Here is a 21,665-nt window from a genome sequence, read left to right on the forward strand (position 1 = left end):
AACTAGGCAAGTGGAGTTTATATATCTGTGGAATGTCTGCCTGAGGCAAGTGTGAATGTGGCAGTTGGCCAGCTCAATTAGGATTGACTAGCCTTGCAGCTTCAAAGCTGAAGGAACTAGCGGAAGTCATTTCGGAACCATTGGCAACCATCTTTGAGAGTTCTTGGAGAACGGGAGAAGTTCCAGCAGATTGGAGGAGGGCCAATGTGGTCCCAATCTTCAAGAAGGGAAAAAAGGATGACCCAAACAACTACCGTCCGGTCAGCCTCACGTCGATACCGGGCAAGATTCTGGAAAAGATTGTTAAGGAAGCGGTCTGCAAACACTTAGAAACAAATGCAGTCATCGCTAATAGTCAACATGGATTTATCAAAAACAAGTCATGCCAGACTAATCTGATCTCTTTCTTCGATAGAGCTACAAGCTGGGTAGATGCGGGGAATGCCGTGGATGTAGCGTACCTGGATTTCAGTAAGGCCTTCGACAAGGTCCCCCATGACCTTCTGGCAAGGAAACTAGTCCAATGTGGGCTAGGCAAAACTACGGTGAGGTGGATCTGTAATTGGTTAAGTGGACGAACACAGAGAGTGCTCACTAATGCTTCCTCTTCATCTTGGAAAGAAGTGACAAGCGGAGTGCCGCAGGGTTCCGTCCTGGGCCCGGTCCTGTTCAACATCTTTATTAATGACTTAGATGAAGGGCTAGAAGGCATGATCATCAAGTTTGAAGACGACACCAAATTGGGAGGGATAGCCAATAGTCCAGAGGACAGGAGCAGAATTCAAAACGATCTTGACAGATTAGAGAGATGGGCCAAAACTAACAAAATGAAGTTCAACAGTGACAAATGCAAGATACTCCACTTTGGCAGAAAAAATGAAATGCAAAGATACAGAATGGGGGACGCCTGGCTCGAGAGCAGTACGTGTGAAAAAGATCTTGGAGTCCTCGTGGACAACAAGTTAAACATGAGCCAACAATGTGATGTGGCAGCAAAAAAAGCCAATGGGATTTTGGCCTGCATCAATAGGAGCATAGTGTCTAGATCTAAGGAAGTAATGCTACCCCTCTATTCTGCTTTGGTTAGACCACATCTGGAATACTGTGTCCAATTCTGGGCACCACAATTCAAGAGAGATATTGACAAGCTGGAATGTGTCCAGAGGAGGGTGACTAAAATGATCAAGGGTCTGGAGAACAAGCCCTATGAGGAGCGGCTTAGGGAACTGGGCATGTTTAGCCTGAAGAAGAGAAGGCTGAGAGGAGATATGATAGCCATGTATAAATATGTGAGAGGAAGCCACAGGGAAGAGGGAGCAAGCTTGTTTTCTGCTTCCTTGGAGACTAGGACGCGGAACAATGGCTTCAAACTACAAGAGAGGAGATTCCATCTGAACATTAGGAAGAACTTCCTGACTGTGAGAGCCGTTCAGCAGTGGAACTCTCTGCCCCGGAGTGTGGTGGAGGCTCCTTCTTTGGAAGCTTTTAAGCAGACGCTGGATGGCCATTTGTCAGGAGTGATTTGAATGCAATATTCCTGCTTCTTGGCAGGGGGTTGGACTGGATGGCCCATGAGGTCTCTTCCAACTCTTTGATTCTATGATTCTATGATTCTATGAAAGCCTGACTGCTTTCTGTTTGGGGGAAATCCTTTGTTGGGAGGTGTTAACTGGCCCTGATTGTTTCTTGCCTGCAATTCCCCTGTCTTCTGAGTGTTGTTCTTTATTTACTGTCATGATTTTAGAGTTTTTGGTAGCCAGATTTTGATTGTGTTTATGTTTTCTTCCCTTCTGTTGAAATTGTCCACATGCTTGTGGATTTCCATGGCTTCTCTGTGTAGTCTGACATGGTGGTTGTTGGAATGGTCCAGCATTTCTGTGTTCTCAAATAATATGCTGTGTCCAGGTTGGTTCATTAAGTTCTCTGCTATGGCTGACTTCTCTGGTTGAGTTCCTCTGCAATGCCTTTCATGTTCCTTGATAACCAAAACTGCTTGTGGATGATCTATCTTTAACAAAAGGCATTACTTGTTGTATGTCTTCAAGTTTTGTGCAAATTGCACACTCTGAGACCCAGAAAACCCCATGATATGACATTAGGGTCGCCATAAGTTGGAGACGCACAATTAAATATGACATCTATGGTTTTCTTGTCATTCAAATAGATTTAGTTGTTTTCTGCAGTTTTGTTTTATCCACCTGACATCTGGGAATGTATCCCCCATGGATATGGGGGTCATACTGTACAATACCATTAAGTCCTATGCTGATTTATGTATTGTTATATATTGTCAGAAGTAGAAAACCCTTGGTAGTAGAAACTATAAATGGTTTGGAAACTAGGCTAGGGCAAGTATTATTTATTATCCTTCTCTTTTATAAATATCCCAGTTATATTTAGCCTATATAATGCACAACAATACTTCAAACAAATTTATTCTGACCTCTCTCACAATAGTTTGAAAATAAGAGAAGAAGAGATGACAATAGTCTGTTAGGGAAACACCTGAAGTAACAATAAATGGGAGCAACAATCATTATGTATGGAACTACAGACCTAATAAAGAGAAAATTTCTCATATCCCTGTAGGACACTTCAAGGGCTTTTCCACATCACACAGGCCCCTTCTAAACTGCCACATAAAAACCAGGGCCCTTCCACACAACCATATAACCCAGAATATCAAAGCAAAAAATCTCACAATATCTGCTTTGAACTGGGTTATCTGAATCCACACTGCCATATATTCCAGTTCAAAGCAGATAATGTTGGATTTTATTCAGCTGTGTGGAAGGGGCCAGGGTGAAACAGGGACATTTTTTAAGCCACTGAAAAGTGAGACAGCAGAGGGTTAATCTATAAAATCTCAGTTACTCTTGGGGTTTTGGTCAGTGTAGAAGGGCCCACAGTCTTGTTTAGTTTCAATAAAAAAGTATCTCAGCTGTCTTTCAAGATTTCACCACCAATGACTGCTAGAGGCTATGAACTTTCTGCAGCTGATCCCATCAGTGCCTGAAACTACTGTTTGTTTTTCAACTATTTCTCCTTCCTTTTTGTGAGGAATGACTTGTTTTTCTGAGAACCTCTTGGCTTCAATTTATATTATTTTAATATTATTTCATTAATTCATTCTACATTTTACTAGCAAAATGATTGTGCATCCCAACCTTATTTGGTTACAATTTTCTTTTCGGAACCTTCAAAATTCTTGGGCTAGGAAAAAACCTGCAGTTAGAACTGGGGCACTTCCACACAACCCTATATCCCAGAATATCAAGGCAGAAAATCCCACATTATCTGAGTGTGGACTCATGACCCTTCCACAGCCCTATATCCCAAAATATCAAGGCAGAAAATCCCACAATATCTGCTTTGAACTGGAATACCTGAGTTCACACTAAGATATTGTGGGTTATTCTGTCTTGATATTCTGGGATACAGAACTGTGTGGAAGGGTCTTTGGTTTCTCATATGTTGTGCACCTCCTCTGTAATGGAAGCTAAAGCTTATTTCAGTGGTGGTGATGGGATAGAGTACTTCCCATCACCAGTAAATGGATTAAGAGCATAAGGAGAGGTTGTACCAAGAAGTTCAGGAGTATCAGCAAAAAATATATCCTCCTCTCCACGATCAGTTGCATAGAACAGTAGTTTCCAATGTTTAGTTCTCCAAGTGTTTGGGGCTTTAACTACCAGAAGCCCTAACCAGCTTGGCCAACTTTAACAACAGGAATCCTTAGTGCTGAAGTTCAAAACATCTGGAGGCTAAAGGTTAGGAACTGCTGGCATAGAATCACAGAACCTTCGAGCTGGAAGGAGTAATCTAGGTTCTTTCTACACTGTCATATCATCCATATTATCAAAGCAGATAATCCACATTATCTTCTTTGAACTGGATTATATGAGTATGCACTGCCATATAATCCAGTTCAAAGCAGATAATCTTGATTTTATATGGCAGTGTAGAAGGGCCCTTAGTCCAACACTCTGCCATGCAGGAATACTCAAAACTAAAGCACTGCTGAAAGGTGCCTATCCAATTTCTGTTTAAAGACATCCAAAGCAAGGGAGTCTATTGCTGGATCTACTCTGTCATATAATCCAGTTCAAAGCAGATCATCTGAATTTTATATGGCAGTGTAGATTCAGACTACCATTGAGGCAGTCTGCTATACTCTCCAACACCTCTTTGTAAAGTAGTTCTTCCTAAAGTTTAGATGAATTCTCTTTTCTTATCGTTTAAATCCATTGGTTCGTGTTCCGTCTCTGGAGCTGCAGAAAACAAGCTCACTCCATCTTCCTCCCAGTTAAACTTTCTCAACTCCTGAAGTTCTCATAAAACTTGGTTTCCAGACCTTTTATCCCCTAGGTTGCCCTCCTGACATGTTCCAGTTTATCAATATAATTCCTGGACTGTGGTGTCTAGGTGGGATCTGAACAAAGCAGAATAGAGTGGTAGCACAACTTCCCTTGATCTGGAAGCTGTTTTCTTGTTGATGCGACCTGAAATTGCACTTGGCTTCTTTTGGTTTCTGGTTGCCAGAGACAGGTACCTCAATTTGTTTATTGGTACAGCTGGCCTTTTCGTATGATAAGAAAGAGGGTAAGTATTTCAACAGTTATGGTCTTTTAATGATTTCAGTACAGTGACCATGTTGGTTATACTCTTGGCCTGGTACTTGGGCTTTTCTACTCAGCCCTATAATTTAGCAGCTGATCCCGTGAGCTACTGCCTCATGACTGTAGAGTTGATTGCAAACCATTATTTCCTAAGACAGCCAACTAAAAATGATTGTTCAAGCAATACACTGAGCACTTTGTTGCTGCTGGAGCAGTGAGAGGAATTGCCTATTGAGGTGTTCGGTGCAGCTGTTTCTTTGTAATAGTCCTTTCCTGCATTTGCTTCTTAGTGGTAAACATCCTGTTGTTTATTAGGGAAGGTTCCTATAAGGCAAATGACAAAGAATCACTCATCTCACATTGGTACTGAAAATATGGATGTCAAAAACAGGTTGCAAACTGGTGGGGTTGGGCGGGGATTGATTTTGTCATTTGGGAGTTGTAGTTGCTGAGATTTATAGTTAACCTACAATCAAAGAGCATTCTGAACTCCACCAATGATGGAACTGAACCAAACTTGGCACACAGAGTTCCCACTACTAACAAAAAAATACTGGAAGTGTTTAGTGGGCATTGACATTGAGTTTTGGAGTTGTGGTTCACCTACATCCAGAGAGCACTGTGGACTCAAACAATGAGGGATCTGGACCAAACTTGGCAAAAATTCTAAATATGCCCAAATGTGAGTATTGGTGGCTTTGGGGGGGAAATAGACCTTGACATTTGGCAGTTGTAGTTGCTGGGATTTATAGTTCATCTGCAATCAAAGAGCACTCTGAACCCAGCCAACAATGGATCTGCACCAAACTTGGCACATTGCCTACATGGCCAATACTGAATACTGGTGGGGTTGGGGTGGGGCTATTTTTTTTAATTCTGGAAGTTGTAGTTTACCAAGACCAAAAAAGGAAGCGAAGGACAGGTGGAGAGATCTTCAGCTTTCTCTCCCATAAGACCATCAGAAATATGTGTTTTCTGATGCTCTTTGGTAATTTATTTATTTATTTATTTATTTGATGCACTTATTAACCGCCATTCTCAGCCCTTACGGGCGACTCATGGCGGTGTACAGTACACATAAAAAGACAGTTACAAAGGCCAGTATCAACAACATATAACTATACGACAAATACAAACTACATAAAAATCCGCTTCGTCTCTTAGTAGAATCATAGCCAGTCTCATCTTCCTTATACCATTCCAGTTCTCATTCCCTCTGAAATCCCTCTGAAACCCCCCTCGCGACCCCAAAGTTGAGAAACACTGCCTTAGGCCCCTTCCACACAGCCCTATATCCCAGAACAACTAATCAGAACCCCACTAATGATACCAATGATATTGGGCCAAACTTCCCACACAGAACCTCCATGACCACCAGAAAGTACTGTGTTTTCTGATGGTCTTTGGCAACCCCTATGACACCCCCTCATGACCCCCCCTGCCCCCTGAGGTCCTGACCCCCAGGTTGAGAAACGCTGATCTAGATTATATGACAGTGTAGAAGGGGCCCTACTTGTGTCGTCATTGATAAATTTGGAGTTTTTGATTAGTTGTACTCCATTTGAAGATGTCCATAATTTTCAGCACCTGAAATCCTGCTGCTGATTTGTCTCCTTTTATTCTGAATTAGGAGGGGTCTGCCAGCCACCTCACACACAGAGAGACATATGCTTGCATACTGTAACAGCTTAGAAAGACATTTTTTTGCCTCCTGAATCTATTTCTAACCCTCGTCCTACAACTTGTTACTCATTAATCCTATTATAACACAGAGCACTCTCACCTACTATTTTTGGCAATACATCCAACACACTTTTTACACTTTGGTTTCTTAATATCCCTCTGCTTCTACTTTTGCTTCAGTTTTCCTGACAAAAACAGTCTGCTTAATAGGTGAATCATTCAACTACAGTGTATTTAGACAATGGAAGTACAGAAGGCAGGAAACTGAGATAATCCTACACTTCCGAGCCATTCACTTTCAAGTTTTCTTGCCTACTCCCCCCCCCCCCCCCCACAACACCCCATGGATGAAATGTCAGTTCCTCTTTTATCACTATCATGATTATTTAATTGTGAAATGTGTGGGGCTTTCTTGTCATCAGTAGAAATAAGCATATACTTAAAAATTGTGATGAATGTATTGCTTAATGTGTGCATCTGTGAACATAAAATCATGTCAACTTTCTCCAACATATCACCCTCTAAAATGTTGGACTACAAATCCCATAGCCTCCAGATAACATTGTGAGGATGACAGGAATTATATTCCAACATATCTGGATTGTGCCAGTTTGGGGAAAACCGACTTTTGCTTACACATACATACCATGCCTAAGGTTATATTAATTGCTATTTAAAGTGTGCTAGAAAATAAAACTGGGAGAGATCGCAAAAGAAAAATAGGTTTCCAATGAATTTGTTTCCTCCCATTAGTAGTATTTTCTTTTGTAATGCTCAATTAAGTGCCAAGTTCCTGCTGGGTTTTTAAAATAGACTTCATTGCTGTTCTGACATGCAGAGCCTTGCGTAATGACACACCCTCCCACTCATCACATCTGTTCAGAGTCATAGTATCTCTATATGTAGGAGGAACAACTGTCTCTGTGTATGTTTATTACTGTTTATTTCTGGTAACTTCTAAGAGGCAGCATGATTAAAACCTGAGCTAAATTTCTGACTCTATGTGGTCAGTCTGGAGGTAAGTAAACCGTTCCTGTGTTGCTGTTTAACGGGAGAGATAATGGGAGGGTCAAAGGGTATATATGCACATATAAGTATACCCTCCCACTGCCCTGATTTGGCAGGGATAGTCCTAATAAATCCTCTATCACCCCATTTTCACCTGCTTTTAAAATGTCCCATGTCCTCCCTTTGTTCTCAGCTTACCAAGTTCCAAAGGCAAAAGCAGTTTGTCTTCAATGAACACAACAGTAGGGAGAAGAGGGGGGAAAACCTTGCCCTTCCCTATTTGCTTATGTGAATGCAAACTGCTGCAGCCTCTCCTGGCTTGTGCATTCTTCTTCATAAATACCTGGTGACCATGTTATTGGAAATTAGACCCCAAAATTATGAATTATGAGCTTATCTGTCCAAATGTATCTCACTTTATGATCCATCTTGGAGGTTAAGATTGTCAGGGGAGGCCCTTCTCTCAGTCCCACCTCTGTCGCAGGTGCAGTTAGTGGGGACTAGAGACATGGCCTTCTCTGTGGTGGCACCTTGTCTATGGAACTCCTTTCCCAGCAAAATTAGATCAGCCCCCTCCCTCCTGTCCTTCAGGAAAAAACTAAAAATGTGGCTTTGGGCCTTTGGTCAGTAATTTTTGAGCAGTGCAATAAATGATTATGAAAGAATAAAAGGACAAATGGCATGACTATGGATTACAATTTCGATTGTGTGATTTTAATGATGGTTTTAATGTTGATGTTAATGGGTGCACAGGGATTTGGACCTTGGTATCCCAGAGTTGTAATCCAACACCCAAACTACTACATCATGCTTGCTCTCCTAGTCCTGCTGAATGAATGTTATTTATAAATGTGTTGCCTCACCATTCAGCAACCAGTTGACTGCATCCGGAACGGATGTATTCTGCTTGGGACTAGCCGATATATTACTCTAAGATCTCTGAAGAAAAATAATAATGAAAGGGAAATAAGAATAAATAAATAGTATGGTTACTGTTCATGGTTATTCCTTCATTCATGTCTGATAATTCTGATGATTAGCAACACTACATCCAGACTAATCTCTATAACCTACAGCACAAAATATTATCATGCCATATGTCAAGGTGAGAACATCAAGAACACAAGCTCACTCTGGCTGACAGATTCAGGAATGTTTGGGATTATCTCAGAAGTTCAGATAAGTTCATTCAGAGAACTGGATGTGCTCTCTATGAAAGCAAAAGTATTTCCTCAGGTTTTTGTTCCACTTTTTGCTTTCTTGGTATATGGGCACTGCATGCAGTTATGTTAGCTGAGAAGTAGGACAAGCCTGTTCAAAGCTACAGCATTCCACTCTAGAAGCAATACAGAGCTACTAGACCAAAGCATTGACGTAACTCTACCAAAGCAGAATGGGAACTGCCCCAAAATATTTCATGGATGTCTAACTTTTCTGAGTAAGTCATTGCATTCTGCAACAGGCATGTTATTGTTAAACCTTACATTTACATGTTACATATTAAACTTGCAATAACGTTACCCTTCTGTGGCCTTGAAAATATTTTGAGCTGACAGCCTTTCAGTGAATCCAGTATTTACTTTCCATAAAATTCCATATCTTTTCTTACATCCTAACCAGGAGAAATTTGATATTGTGCTGAGACACAAGTGGTATATAAATAAATGCGGGTATCATTGGACTCCAAATCCCATCATCCCAAACACAACAACAACAACAACAACAACAGCAACTTTATTTCTAGACTGCTCTCTCTTCTCAAAGGTACTCAGGGTGGTTTACACACAAAAGAAGGCAAACATTCAATGCCCTAAATAAGTGCAAACACATTCTACCTTTCCTCTGTCTATATGTGACTTTGTAATGTATTGGAGGGTAACCCGTGCCTCTCCAGCTGTTACTGGACTTTGGCTTACCTCTGTCAGAATGGAAAATTACCAGGGAAAATGGGAACTACTACAACCATATCAGGACCACCATCCCAACTTTCATGAGTCCCTGGGTGGCTTATGCTCACAAAGCTAGACTAACCTCTGCTTGGCTAAAAGGGAAGTCTGTTCTTGCATGTTACCTATTATCTGTGAACCCATCTAATGAATGCTACAAAATATTAGATGCAAAGTCGGATACTATGAACCAATAAATAATCTAGTCATTTTAATCTAATAGAGACATTCCCATCTGTCAGTAAAAGCACAGCAGCTGCTTTCCACTTTCTTTATTATTGTTATTATTCCCAGACTTCTTCCAGCAACTTGTAATTTCCTCATCGTGAATGCTGGGAAACTGAGATTAAAAACTAGACCTTTATTTTTCAGTTAACCTGATAACCTGTGTTTTCTCAGTCTTGAGGAAGAAGAAAGCAGACTAGTGGAAAGCAATAGAAGACAGAACATAACCTAATTGCAAAGATACTCTGCAAAGAACCTGCAAAAATGAAAGATTTCTAGTTTTGGGTTCACTTTTACCTTTTAATAGAGGTGAGTGGAAATATATACATTTGGAAGCAACCAATCATACATAACAGATAGTTACATGCAATTACAAATAACTACAAACATAGTTAATAACAGGCATAACTAACTCACATTGTAACTGTAATTTAATGAAGAAAAACATTTTAAGTGGCAAAGCAGAGCTCTGATGACCAACTAGTCATTCTTTTTTTTTTTTTTGAAACATTAAAGAAATTATGGGTGGTTGCCATTGGACATAATGTTTGGTCCTAATTCAGTGATCACTCTTTATATGAAGTAAAATATGTCATGATGCTATCCTACCTTAACTGCTATTCAGAAAAAACTTGCATGTTATTTGTAATGAATTCTTTATGCCTATAAAGATATATGGCTACTTTTCATTACAGTTGTAATTTGGTGAGGTATAACTAAATAAACTCCTTTTGCAATGTGACTGAAATTTAGTTATTTCAGACTAGTTTGTTTATGTATATAGAGTATCAGTATCCCATGGTATGGAGGAGCAATATCATATGGTTCCATGGAGGCTCATGGTGCCTTTCAAGTGCTGAGAAGACACTAAGGTGGATGGTAAAAGAGTGTGTTTTACACCAGTGGCCAATTGTTTATGTCGGGTTTGAGCAAACCTACGCCTGGGGGCTGGATGTGGCCCCTTGGATTTTTTTCTCAGGCCCTCCTCTCTCACACCCTCCTATCCTTCCTTTCTTCTCTCTTTCCTTCCTCCTTCCCTCCCTCCTTTCCTTATCTCCTTCTCCTTTCCCCCTCCCTCCTTCCTTACTTCCTTCTCCCTCTCTCCCTCCTTTCTTCCCTAGTACCCTTCCTTCCTTCCCTCTTTCCTCTCTCCTTCCCTCTCTCCCTTTCTCCTTCCTTCCTTCCTTCCTTCCTTCCTCCCTCCCTCCCTCCCTCCCTCCCTTCCTTCCTTCCTTCCTTCCTTCCTTCCTTCCTTCCTTCATTTTTGTCTTTCCTTCCCTCTCCCTCCCTCCTCTCCCTCCCTCCCTGCACTCCCTTCTACCCTTCTTTTCATTCTTCTCTTCTTCCCTTTCTTTCTTTTTTCCTTCTTTTTTTCCTTCCACCTTTCCTCCTGTGGGATGTTTAGCTAGAGGAATAAAAGTTAGAGAGGGAACATGAGAACCATCTTTCAAGATTTAAAGGGTGTCCCATTGAGTAGGAGGGGAAAACTGACTTTCTGCTGCTCTAGAGACCAGGGTACAAGGGAGCAGTGGTTTCAAAAGACAGGGAAAGAGATTTGACTGAAAAGATTACGAAGAACTTCCTGAGAGTAAAAGCTGTTGGAGAGTGGCATAGGGTGTCTGGGAGTGTGATGGAATCTCCTCCTCTGGAGGCTTTTCCGCAGAGGTGGTCTATTGGGAGTGCTTTGATTGTGCCTTCCTGCATGGCAGGGGGTTGGATTGAATGGCCCTTGGGGGGTCTCTTCCAGCTCTAGGATTTGAGGATTATATATCTGGAGTAGGCAATATGGGGTCTAATGGATAGACTTTTTCTCTCCCATCCACCATCTCATCCTGACCAAGACTAATCCTTTTGGGATCCAAACGTTTCCCATCTTTCCTTCACTTTCTGCCTCCAAAAGAGAAGAGGAAGGGGGACAAAGGACAGGGAGGGGACTTGGGGAGAACCCCCTCCCTCCTGGTCCACCCACCCTGCTCCGGCCTGCCATGTGGCTCCCAAGTTAGAAAATTTCCCCATGCCTTGTTTATGCAAGATTTCTTTAACAGTAATCAAATTGTAACTGTCTTAGCAACTTGAGAAATAAGTGAAGTAAATATTTATTATTATTATTACCTATTGTAGTAGTAGTATTACCTATTGTGGTAAAGTGGCACTGAACTATGACTCTGGAAACCATGGTTTGATTCTCTGCCTGGCCATGGAAATTGACTGGATGATCTTGGGAAATCACATACTCTCAAGTCTCAGAAAACCCCATGATAACATTACTTCAAGGTTGTCATGAGCTGGAAAAAAACATAAAGACATGACAACAATAACAACAAAATGCTTTCAATTAAAGACTATGATGGATGACAACCGTTTGCTCCAGGATGAACCCAGGGGATGGACTGATGTCATCAAATTACTCTATAATCTGGGCATCTAGTATAATAGGCAGGTTGTAAGGAAGGCCTATACATATTATTTGTGAAAATTACTGAGGTCACAAAAAGGCTACACAATCTCAAAAGCATATATCCAGGAATATTGATTTATTAGTATGCAGGGGAATTCCTAACAGTTGCTAGCCATAAACCTACGTAGACCCAACCTTCAATTATACTATTCAGCATGACCAAAAGTATCCTTCCATTGTAAGTCATTTAGTTGGGAGCTCTTCAATATATAGGTGCAAATTTCTTTCCCCTCCTACAACCTTTATTGAACTGTGCTTAACATTTAAATGCCTCTTTTCCATCTTGGAGAAGGACTTTTGGAGCTCTCTGTTGTCTCATTTGGTTTCAATCACCCTAAAGGATTTGGTATGCAGAAATATTTTAAAAGCAGCAGGTTCTATCTGGTCTCAGAAGCAAAAAAGCATCAACTCTGAACAATACTTGAATGGGATATCAGCAATGAATGCCAGGTGTTACAGACTACATTTCAGAGGAAGGAAATGGCAAAGCCATCACTGAGTTCCCTGCCTAACAACACCATATGAAAATCATGGGGGTCACCATACATTGAGAGATGATATTGTAGACACATGCATTGTGTTCACTTGCATGTGAGGGAGAGCATGTGAGGCTAGATGGAGGCTCACACCAGCATGTCCCTTCAAAGTATGGGAGTTATGTGTGGGAGGTTTGACCCACTTCTATCATTGGTGGGGTTCAGACTGCTTTTTATTGTAGGTGAACTATAAATCCCAGCAACTACAACTCCCAAATGTCAAGGTCTATTTTGCCGAAACTCCACCAATGTTCACATTTGGGCATATTCATGCCAAGTTTTGTCCAGATCTATCATTGTTTGCGTCTGTAGTGCTCTCTGGATGTAGGTTAACGACAACCCCAAAACTCAAGGTCAATGCCCACCAAACCCTTCCAGTATTTTCAGTTGGTCATGGGAGTTCTGTGTGCCAAGTTTGGTTCATTCCATCGTTGGTGGAATTCAGAATGCTCTTTGATTGTAGCTTAATGATGAATCCCAGCAACTACAACTCCCAAAGCCCCATCCCCAACCTCAGCAATATTCAAATTTGGGCACATTGGGTATTTGTGCCAAATTTGGTCCAGTGAATGAAAATACATCCTGCATATCAGATATTTAGATTATGATTCATAACAGTAGCAAAATTACAGTTATGAAGTACCAATTAAAATAATTTTATAGTCGGGGGTCTCCACAACATGAGGAACTGTATTAAGGGGTCACAGCATTAGGAAGGTTGAGAAACACTAGCATAGAGCAAACATGATACAGTGGTTTGATTGCTGGACTACAATTCTGGATGACCTGCTCAGCCATGGAAACCCACTAGGTGACCTTGAATAAGAAACAGCCCCCAAAATTATTTTACCATCACTATAAGTCAGAAACAACACTGCTCATCCTTAACTCCAGATCCATAATGAACTATGTCTCATTCTTGGGGAAGTACAAGCATCTTGCTTGTACTTCCCCAAGAATGAGACATAGTTCATAATCTTTACAGCCGAATTGCAGAAACAACAGCAACAACATATTTTAAGAACAGTTGTTTTGGTTCCTTTTTTTAATACATCTTAATTGCTAGGTGTGGGTGTATATCTGTAAGCTTTCTTCTGGAAAATAAACACATTCATGGGTGGAGAGAGGAGCCAGCTCAACCTTACCAGTAAGGGATGTAGCTTTGGTAGGAGGGAGATGATAGGAATTCCAATAGGAATTTCTGCCTAAATGAAAATTTCCTTCCACAAATTTCTAATACTACAGGGAGTGAAACATTGAAAACTTGCCATACCTAGAAGTCTTATACAGTATTTCTTATTTCACATTCCCTTGTGAACTTTGCTTGCCTTTTTTTGTCTTTGGATGCCTAAGTATTCAAAAATGTTCAGCTAATGTTGTAAGTTGTTGCAGTGAAATAAATTTGGTGACTACAGAAAGTTTAGAGGAGGGATAGGGTTCATACTTGAGGGGGCAGAGACCTCATTATTTCTCCCCTGCACCACATTTTTTCATGGGACCAGAGCATCCATGTATTTTGATACCTATACAGCTGGGGATGAGGGCCTGGAACCAAATTCCAATGGATATCAAGAGTTTGCTGTATATGTTGAGGAAAAAGGAAATCAATCCAAACCATATTATCCATAAAATTCATGTATTGTATACAGAAAGCTGTACTACAATTCCATTGTAAGGGGCCATTGTGGCACAAAGGGGCTGTGGTGACACAATAGATTAAGCCACTGAGCTGCTGAACTTGCTGACTGGGAGGTTGGTGGTTTGAATCCATGGGATGGGGTGAGCTCCCACTGCCAACCTAGCAGTTCGAAAACATGCAAAAGTGAGTAGATCAATAGGTACTGCCTCGGCGGGAAGGTAAGCGGTGCTCCATGCAGCAGGCCAGCCACATTACCTAGGAGGAGTCTATGGGCAATGCAGGCTATTCGGCTTAGAAATGGAGATAAGCATAATCCCTCAGAGCCGGAAGAAGAAGCCTTTACCTTTATCTGTGTTATGTTGTTTCTAGGCATTGAATGTTTGCCTTTGTGCTTGTGTATGCTGAACTCCACCCTGAGTACCCTTGGGGAGATAGAGTGGAATACAAATGGAGCATTATTACTGGTATTACTGGTATTGTTATTAGTGTATGGAGTAATTTGAATTATCTGCCTCTCCATGCTAGTAAGGTAAAATGGTTTGTTCCACAGGTTGTTTGGAACTCATTCTTAGATCAGGGTGATAAGGCAGTGTGGAATACACATATTTATTTATTTATTACTTTTGTATCCTGGTCTTCTCTACCTCTGTAGAGGGACTCAGAACAGCTCATAGCAAGAATTAAATGCTAACAATAATAACCTTTTAAAACATCATACATAAACAATAGGTTAAAAATACATATAAGATAAAATTCGCCAAGATAAAAACAATGTCCAAAACACATACTAGTAACAGGAACCTGTGTAGACACATCCAAAGGACTTATGTATGCAAATTCCCATAAATGAACACCTTAACATCCTTGAACTCAGTCACCTGCAGAGTCTAGGACAACCTAGAAACTTGTCCCAATTATCAGCTTTGCAAATTAAGACCAGATTGCCTTGCAAGGTGATACTATGACAAAGCGAGGTTTTGTTTTGTTTTTTTACTAAGCATGAGAGTACTTGTACAAAAATAACAACAAAGGTATCATCTAGTTTGATCCTGAGATTCATTGCTGTCGTGTCAAAATGCTGGAAAGTCTTTCTTAGCAAAGTCCTCATGATATATCAATAAATTCATTTTGTAACCTAATCAAGATGAGAATTGGGGCCATGACTGGTCTATACTGTCAATTTGAGGCACAACTTCCATTTTTCTGCGGATTTCTTAAACCTGTACAACTGATGTTTAATTTTGTTTTTATTGATATTTTAATGACTTTCCCATTGGTATAATATTGCCCGCTATTCTGTATTTTAGAAAAAGAGGAAAGCAGGATATTTTACTTTACAACATTTAAAACCTTCTCAACAATAAAGCATTCTGTAATTTCATCCACATGCAAATAGGCAGAATCTTTTGATAGCATTGGGAAAACAGCACTGTAAAGTTTCATGAAGCGTATTGCGCCAGCTCTCTACTTCTGACTGGCTTCTAATTAGTAGTCCCAGGTTCAGAGTTTATTAAAAGAACTTCATAAACATTAGTGACTCATTCTAAAGACAGTATCCCAGAGCTGGTGTTTGCATACACATAGGAAAGTAGGAAAGTACTCGTCAGACAAAACACACCATTTAAAGATGTACCTCATCTTAGCTATGCCAGCGAGTAGGAGGACATTTTGCATCTTTGCATCATTTTGTGTGGGAGGGTAGAAAGACACATCCCTGTGTTTCCTGGCAAGGTCTTCTTCCTGAAACAACAATAAGAAAGCTTCTCTACTGAAATGTTCCCCCGGCTGGTATCCTTCAGACATTTTTGGACTTCAAATCTCCTCAATCCCAATTATTAAATGTGCTGATAATTATAGTCTAACTATCAGAATGGCATCAGAATTTTGTGGGAAAGGATTGGGCTTTGACGGTTTTCCTCTAACCTATGTACATCCCCTCCCCAAAGCCTGGTCACCCCAAATGTGATAGATATTCATCCTTCCTGTCCTCTTGAAATGTCTTCAATCAAAATGATATTCAGGAGCCATGGTCAGCAAACATCTTCTCATGAGTTATGAAATCCAAAAAAGAAATTTAACTTCTGGTCTGAATTCAAAGTATGTAATGGCATTTTGGAACTGGAAAAAGTGCCTCTTCAAAAATATGCAGTCCTTAAAAAGGTATCGCTAAAGGACTCCTTCTCTATATGTCATAAGTCAAGGTCTCAGGCCCCTTCCACACTGCCCCTATATCGCAGGATCTGATCCCAGATCAGCAGCTCAGCAGTTTAACCTGCTGTGCCACCAAGGGGTCCTATTTTCTCCTGTTCCCACAAAAAAAATATTATTAAGGTCATATTAAGGTATTTGCACACTGTCTACCTAATTTATCCTCCAGAAACATAACACATTTTGTCATTATGAGAGGCAATTTCTGAGAGAAAAGATACAAGATGCTAAGGCAAATGACATAATGATTTGGAAAAAAGGAATATAGCTGTTTGGGAATGTTTTTGTCTACATCAAGGAAGAAAATATTGATGCATTTATGTTCCTGTCATTTCTCATGTTCTAGACCTAATTCTCCATCCCTACTTGCTGATCTTTTTATGAATAAGGCACTCTTAACTTAGAGACACATTTTGTTCTTCCTCTGGAGACATGCTTGTACACCCCCTCATCTCTACTTTCCCTATATCACTATATGCACTACCTTTAAATTGCAGGTTTTTATCCTAGGAGTCATTAACAGGCCTCACTCTTTGATAAAGAATACAATAGCAGCTTTCAGACAGGTTAGAAGGAGCAAAGGTTAAAAGCAGTCATCTATCATGGATGGAGAAAGGCACTGAGAATACAGAGCAGTGATTTAGCTACTTGGTTCACAGAAAGGAAAAGAAATACTGAATAATAAATTACAGTATCCACTGGAGTTTGGTTTCAGGACCCCTGTGCCAAAATCCATGGATGCTCAAGACGCATTAAATACAATTGTGTAGTGAAATGTTGTCCTTATATAAAATGGCAAAATCAAGGTATGATTTATTTGGATTTAAAAACAAGTAATAATTTCAAGTTGTGGATGATCACCTACATACCCACTGCCAGAACACCGATCTTGGAAGACAATCGTACTCAGACAACAAAGGATCACCTAAATCAAAAATCAAATAAATAAAAAAATCAACAGAACCTGCAGATTTGAAGAGTCAACTGTACTTGCATCTAGAAACTGGAAATTCTTGAACTACAACTCCCAAGACCTCATAACCATAATGGAGACTGGTTGTACAGGGTGGAGGATTGTGGGAGCTGTAGTTTGTTTGTTTTTAAGAATATTTCCAAGTAACTGATCTGACTGTGAATTGCTATACAGGAGTTTCCTATGTGCAGTCTCATAGTTGAAGATTTCAACATTACTTTAAACCAAAACATGGTATCTAAAAATAACTGCCCAGGCCTCTGGAAACAAGCTGATTATGGTATGCTTACTCATGACCAAAAGCCATTCATGAAAAAAAAAACATGTAGAGAGCAAGAGCAGATGACTCCGGCCATCCTCAAACTAAATTCCACATTGACTCACTTCTATTAATGCATCAATCTGGAAGTGGTGATTGTAGCTTAATGTGTTGACTTTATACTCCACCTTTCTATTTTTTTTTTGGACAGGAAGAAGAATTGCAATAAAACAAAACAATTAGAGTAACTAAGCTAAAAACAAAAAGCCAAGTAGGTGAAAAACACTGTTGAAAGAGAGATAATTTGTTTGGCTGGCAACAGATAGTTGCCACAATGTGATAGGACCTTTTTCCTCAGAGTACACTAGACCACTGGAATTGGTAGCAAGTGAATGTAATGGTGTTCAATAATATCTTCAGTTTCACATCACCAAGGTCCAACGGGAAATGCATCCCCTGAGGATACCAGGTCTTACTGTATTGTAATTGTATTACGTTTCCTCTTGTTTTTGACCGATTTATTTATTTACCACACTTGTGCCCCTCCCTTCTCACTCCGAAAGGGACTCAGGGGAGGCTTTATAAAGGCAAAAATTCAATGCCACATATACATATCAATAAATAAACAAATGCATTAAAATCCAAACCAATTAAGACACAAACATTAAAACATCTGTTAAAAAATCACACAATCCAGGTCATATTCCAGGGCCGATCTGAGTCACCATTATGTTATTTTATAGTCTCTTATTGCACTGCTCCCATTTACTGACCAAAAGCTTGGTCCCAAAGCAATGTCTTTAGTTTTTTCCTGAATATTTGGAGGGAGGGGGTCTATCTAATTTCATTGAAGAGGGATTTCCATAGACGAGGGGCCATTATTGAGAAGGCCCTGTCCTTCCTCATCCCCATCAGTTATGTTTGCAATGAGGGTGGGACTGAGAGCAGGGCCTCCCCCAATGATCTTAACCTCCAAGATGGATCATAGAGTTATTTAGTTATTGACATACATTCAGATTGGTAAGCTGGGCCGGAACCGTTTAGGGCTTTATAGGCTAAAGCCAGCACCTATTCTGTTATTGTTTCCAAACTGACACTTTAATCACTCCAGTCACCTTTCCACTTCTAAGCTAGAATATGAATGTTATCAATCAGTAAATAAACTCCAGTTGTGCTCAGCTGGTTGGGTATTGATTATGCTGATTAAGAATGATAGCAGCCCAATCAATCTCTAAAGTACCAGGTTGAAGAAAGACTGATAGATTCCCATGAAATCCTTTTTATATACTAGCCATATCCACAACTGCTTTTCCATATTTTTCAACATTTCAGAGATGAAAATCAGGACGTATGTGGACAATCAACATCATAGTATGATCAAGTTGGTAAAAGTTAAGAATGAGAGGACATACAACCTAAAAGAGGCTGCAGCCATTTGTTTTTGCCTGAAACTACTGAGAAGGTCAAGACTCTGAGTACATATACACTGCAGCATTAATGCAGTTTGGCACCACTTTAACTACTGTGGCTCAATGCTATGAAATCCTAAGAGTTGAACTATGACAGTTAAAGTGATGTCAAACTACATTAATTTTTTGCTAGACTCAGGGCCCTTCTACACTGTTATATAAAATCCAGATTATCTGCTTTTAACTGGGTTGTATGGTGGTCTAGACTCACATAATCCAGTTCAAAGCAGATAATGCGGATTATCTGCTTTGATAATCTGGATTATATGGCAGTGTAGAAGGACCCCTATATCCTACAGGCCCTATATCCTAGGATATGATATCATGTTTTCTGTTTATCCTAAATTATCTGGCAGTGTGGACTCATATAATACAGATCAAAACAGAAAACCTGGGATCAGATCCTGGGATATAGGGCCTGTCTGGAAGGACCCCTAAACTGCCATATAAAATCCATATTATCTGTTTTGAACTGGATTATCTGGCAGTGTAGACTCATATAATCCAGTTCAAAGCAGATACGGTTGATTATCTGCTTTGATAATCTGGGTTATATGACAGGGTAGAAGGGGCCTATTTCCCCTGTTGCAACTACATGCATGAAACATAAATTATTTCCAATTCTTACGAAAGGTTTAGATTCCCTCTTTGTTTGCTGCCTGCTTATAGATTGGCCCTGTTCATATCTTGTTAGTCATTTAAGCAAACCTGCAGAACCGCTTGTTTAGCAACTGTGAGCAGAGTTCATATTGGCATTCTATGCTACAATGCTCTTTTTAACATTTACATTACAGGACTGTTTTTCTCATGACAGATGCCAAAATAGCTTCAGGAGCAGAAACAGTGATAATGCTAAGAGATCTAATTAAATGATGAAATAAGCTATCCAATGTAAATACCATATGTAAATAAGTTAACACATGTGAGCAATCCTTGAGGGTTTACATTTGAAAGCTAGTGCTACATTTTGGCTTTGGGAATTAACAACATTATTCAAGCTCACAGGCTACTTACAGACCCAATTTGGCCTCAGAGCGAGAAGGCAGGCAGCAATGACTGCTCAATCAGATTGGTTGGAACAACTGCAGGTTAATTCAGGCAACATCTACACTGTCATATAATGCAGTTTGGACTGCATTATAATGTTCAGCGTAGACTCATATAATGTAGATTTAACTGCATTGAACTGGATTATACGAGTCTACACTGCCATATAATCCAGTGCAATGCAATCGATATGCATTCTGAAACTGCATTAAATGGCAGTGTAGATGGGACCTCTCCTTCTTGAAGTTCCTTCACCAGTAATAGTCTTTTTGGCACTACAGAGAAAGCAGCAAAGCTTTCTCCAGTGCTATAAATGGATGAGCATTTAATATTAATCAATTTTAAGAAAAAATCACCAACACTTACATGTTTCATTCTAGTCATGATGGAAAGAACATGATTTTAAAAAAAATCAAATGCAGTAGAAAACAGGAAGAGGTTTGTCAGTGCAGGTCCAAGTTTTTGAATATTTAACTCTGGAGCCCCTTCTAGCAAAGGTAAAGTTTTCCCCTTGACATTAAGCAGGAGTGGCTCAACCCATTATGCAAAGTAAGCATTTACAGTATAGTTGATTTTGCCCAGGGGCGCTCTTGAGGTGCTCTTGGGGGAAAATAGACCTTACCATATGTGAGTTGTAGTTACTGGGATGTATAGTTCACCTACAATCAAAGAGCATTCTGAACTCCACCATTGATGGAATTGAACCAAATATGGCACACAGAACTCCCACGATGAACAGAAAATATATATCAGTGATTGGTTTGGGGGGGGGGGGTGTGCCAAAATACTGTTTGCTTACCATTGAAAATTACCTAGGGCCACCCCTGACATTAAGTCTAGTTGTGTCTGACTCTGGGGGTTGGTGCTCATTTCCATTTCTAAGGCAAAGAGCCTTAGACACCTCCAAGGTCATGTGGCCGGCATGACAGCATAGAGCACTGTTACCTTCCTGCCAAAGCAGTACCTATTGATCTACTCACATTTGCCTGTTTTTTGAACTGCTAGATTGGCAGAAACTGGGAGTAACAGTGAGAGCTCACTTGACTCCCCAAATTTAAACCACTGACCTTTTGGTCAGCAAGTTCAGCAGCTCAGCGGTTTAACCCACTGTGCCACCGGGGGCTTCAGAAGCACCTTCTACATTGCCATATAATTCAGATCATCAAAACAGATAATCCACATTATCTGCTTTGAATTTATGAGTCTACACTGTCATATAATCAGTTCAAAGCAAATAATCTGGATTTTATATGGCAGTATAGAAGCGACCAGGCCTGTAGCGAGGGGGTGGTTTTAGGGGTTCAACCCCCCCCCCCCCGAAATGTTTCAGATTTTTTTTAAAAAAACTGGTTTACTCATGAATTTTAACTGGTTAACCAAATCCCCATGCTAAGTCTATGAGATGCAAAAAATTAAAAGTCCCTCCAGAACTGTAAGCACTATCTCAAGCAAATATTGACAATTTATTCACACTGTCATTACTTGCAGCAATAGCCGATGTAGTGAAGCAACCAAATTGGGGGTGTGTGTGTTGAATGCTATAATTAAGGAGGCCAGACTTGGTGGAGGTGGTTGACAGGTTGCTCTGCCCCCTG

The 21,665-nt window shown here is 40.2% G+C and overlaps 1 long non-coding RNA gene across 1 annotated transcript; it reads right to left on the bottom strand.

Moving 5' to 3' along the window:
- Positions 1-2,353: 2,353 nt before the first annotated feature.
- LOC137096511 (uncharacterized) lies at positions 2,354-17,834 on the bottom strand. The gene is made up of 3 exons (XR_010909513.1): positions 17,192-17,834; positions 15,748-15,854; positions 2,354-4,943 (listed from the first exon to the last, which is right to left on the bottom strand). It is a non-coding gene; the product is annotated as an uncharacterized lncRNA (long non-coding RNA).
- Positions 17,835-21,665: the final 3,831 nt, after the last annotated feature.

The sequence above is a fragment of the Anolis sagrei genome, chromosome 3 (genome assembly GCF_037176765.1).
Source record: "Anolis sagrei isolate rAnoSag1 chromosome 3, rAnoSag1.mat, whole genome shotgun sequence".
NCBI lineage: Eukaryota > Metazoa > Chordata > Lepidosauria > Squamata > Dactyloidae > Anolis > Anolis sagrei.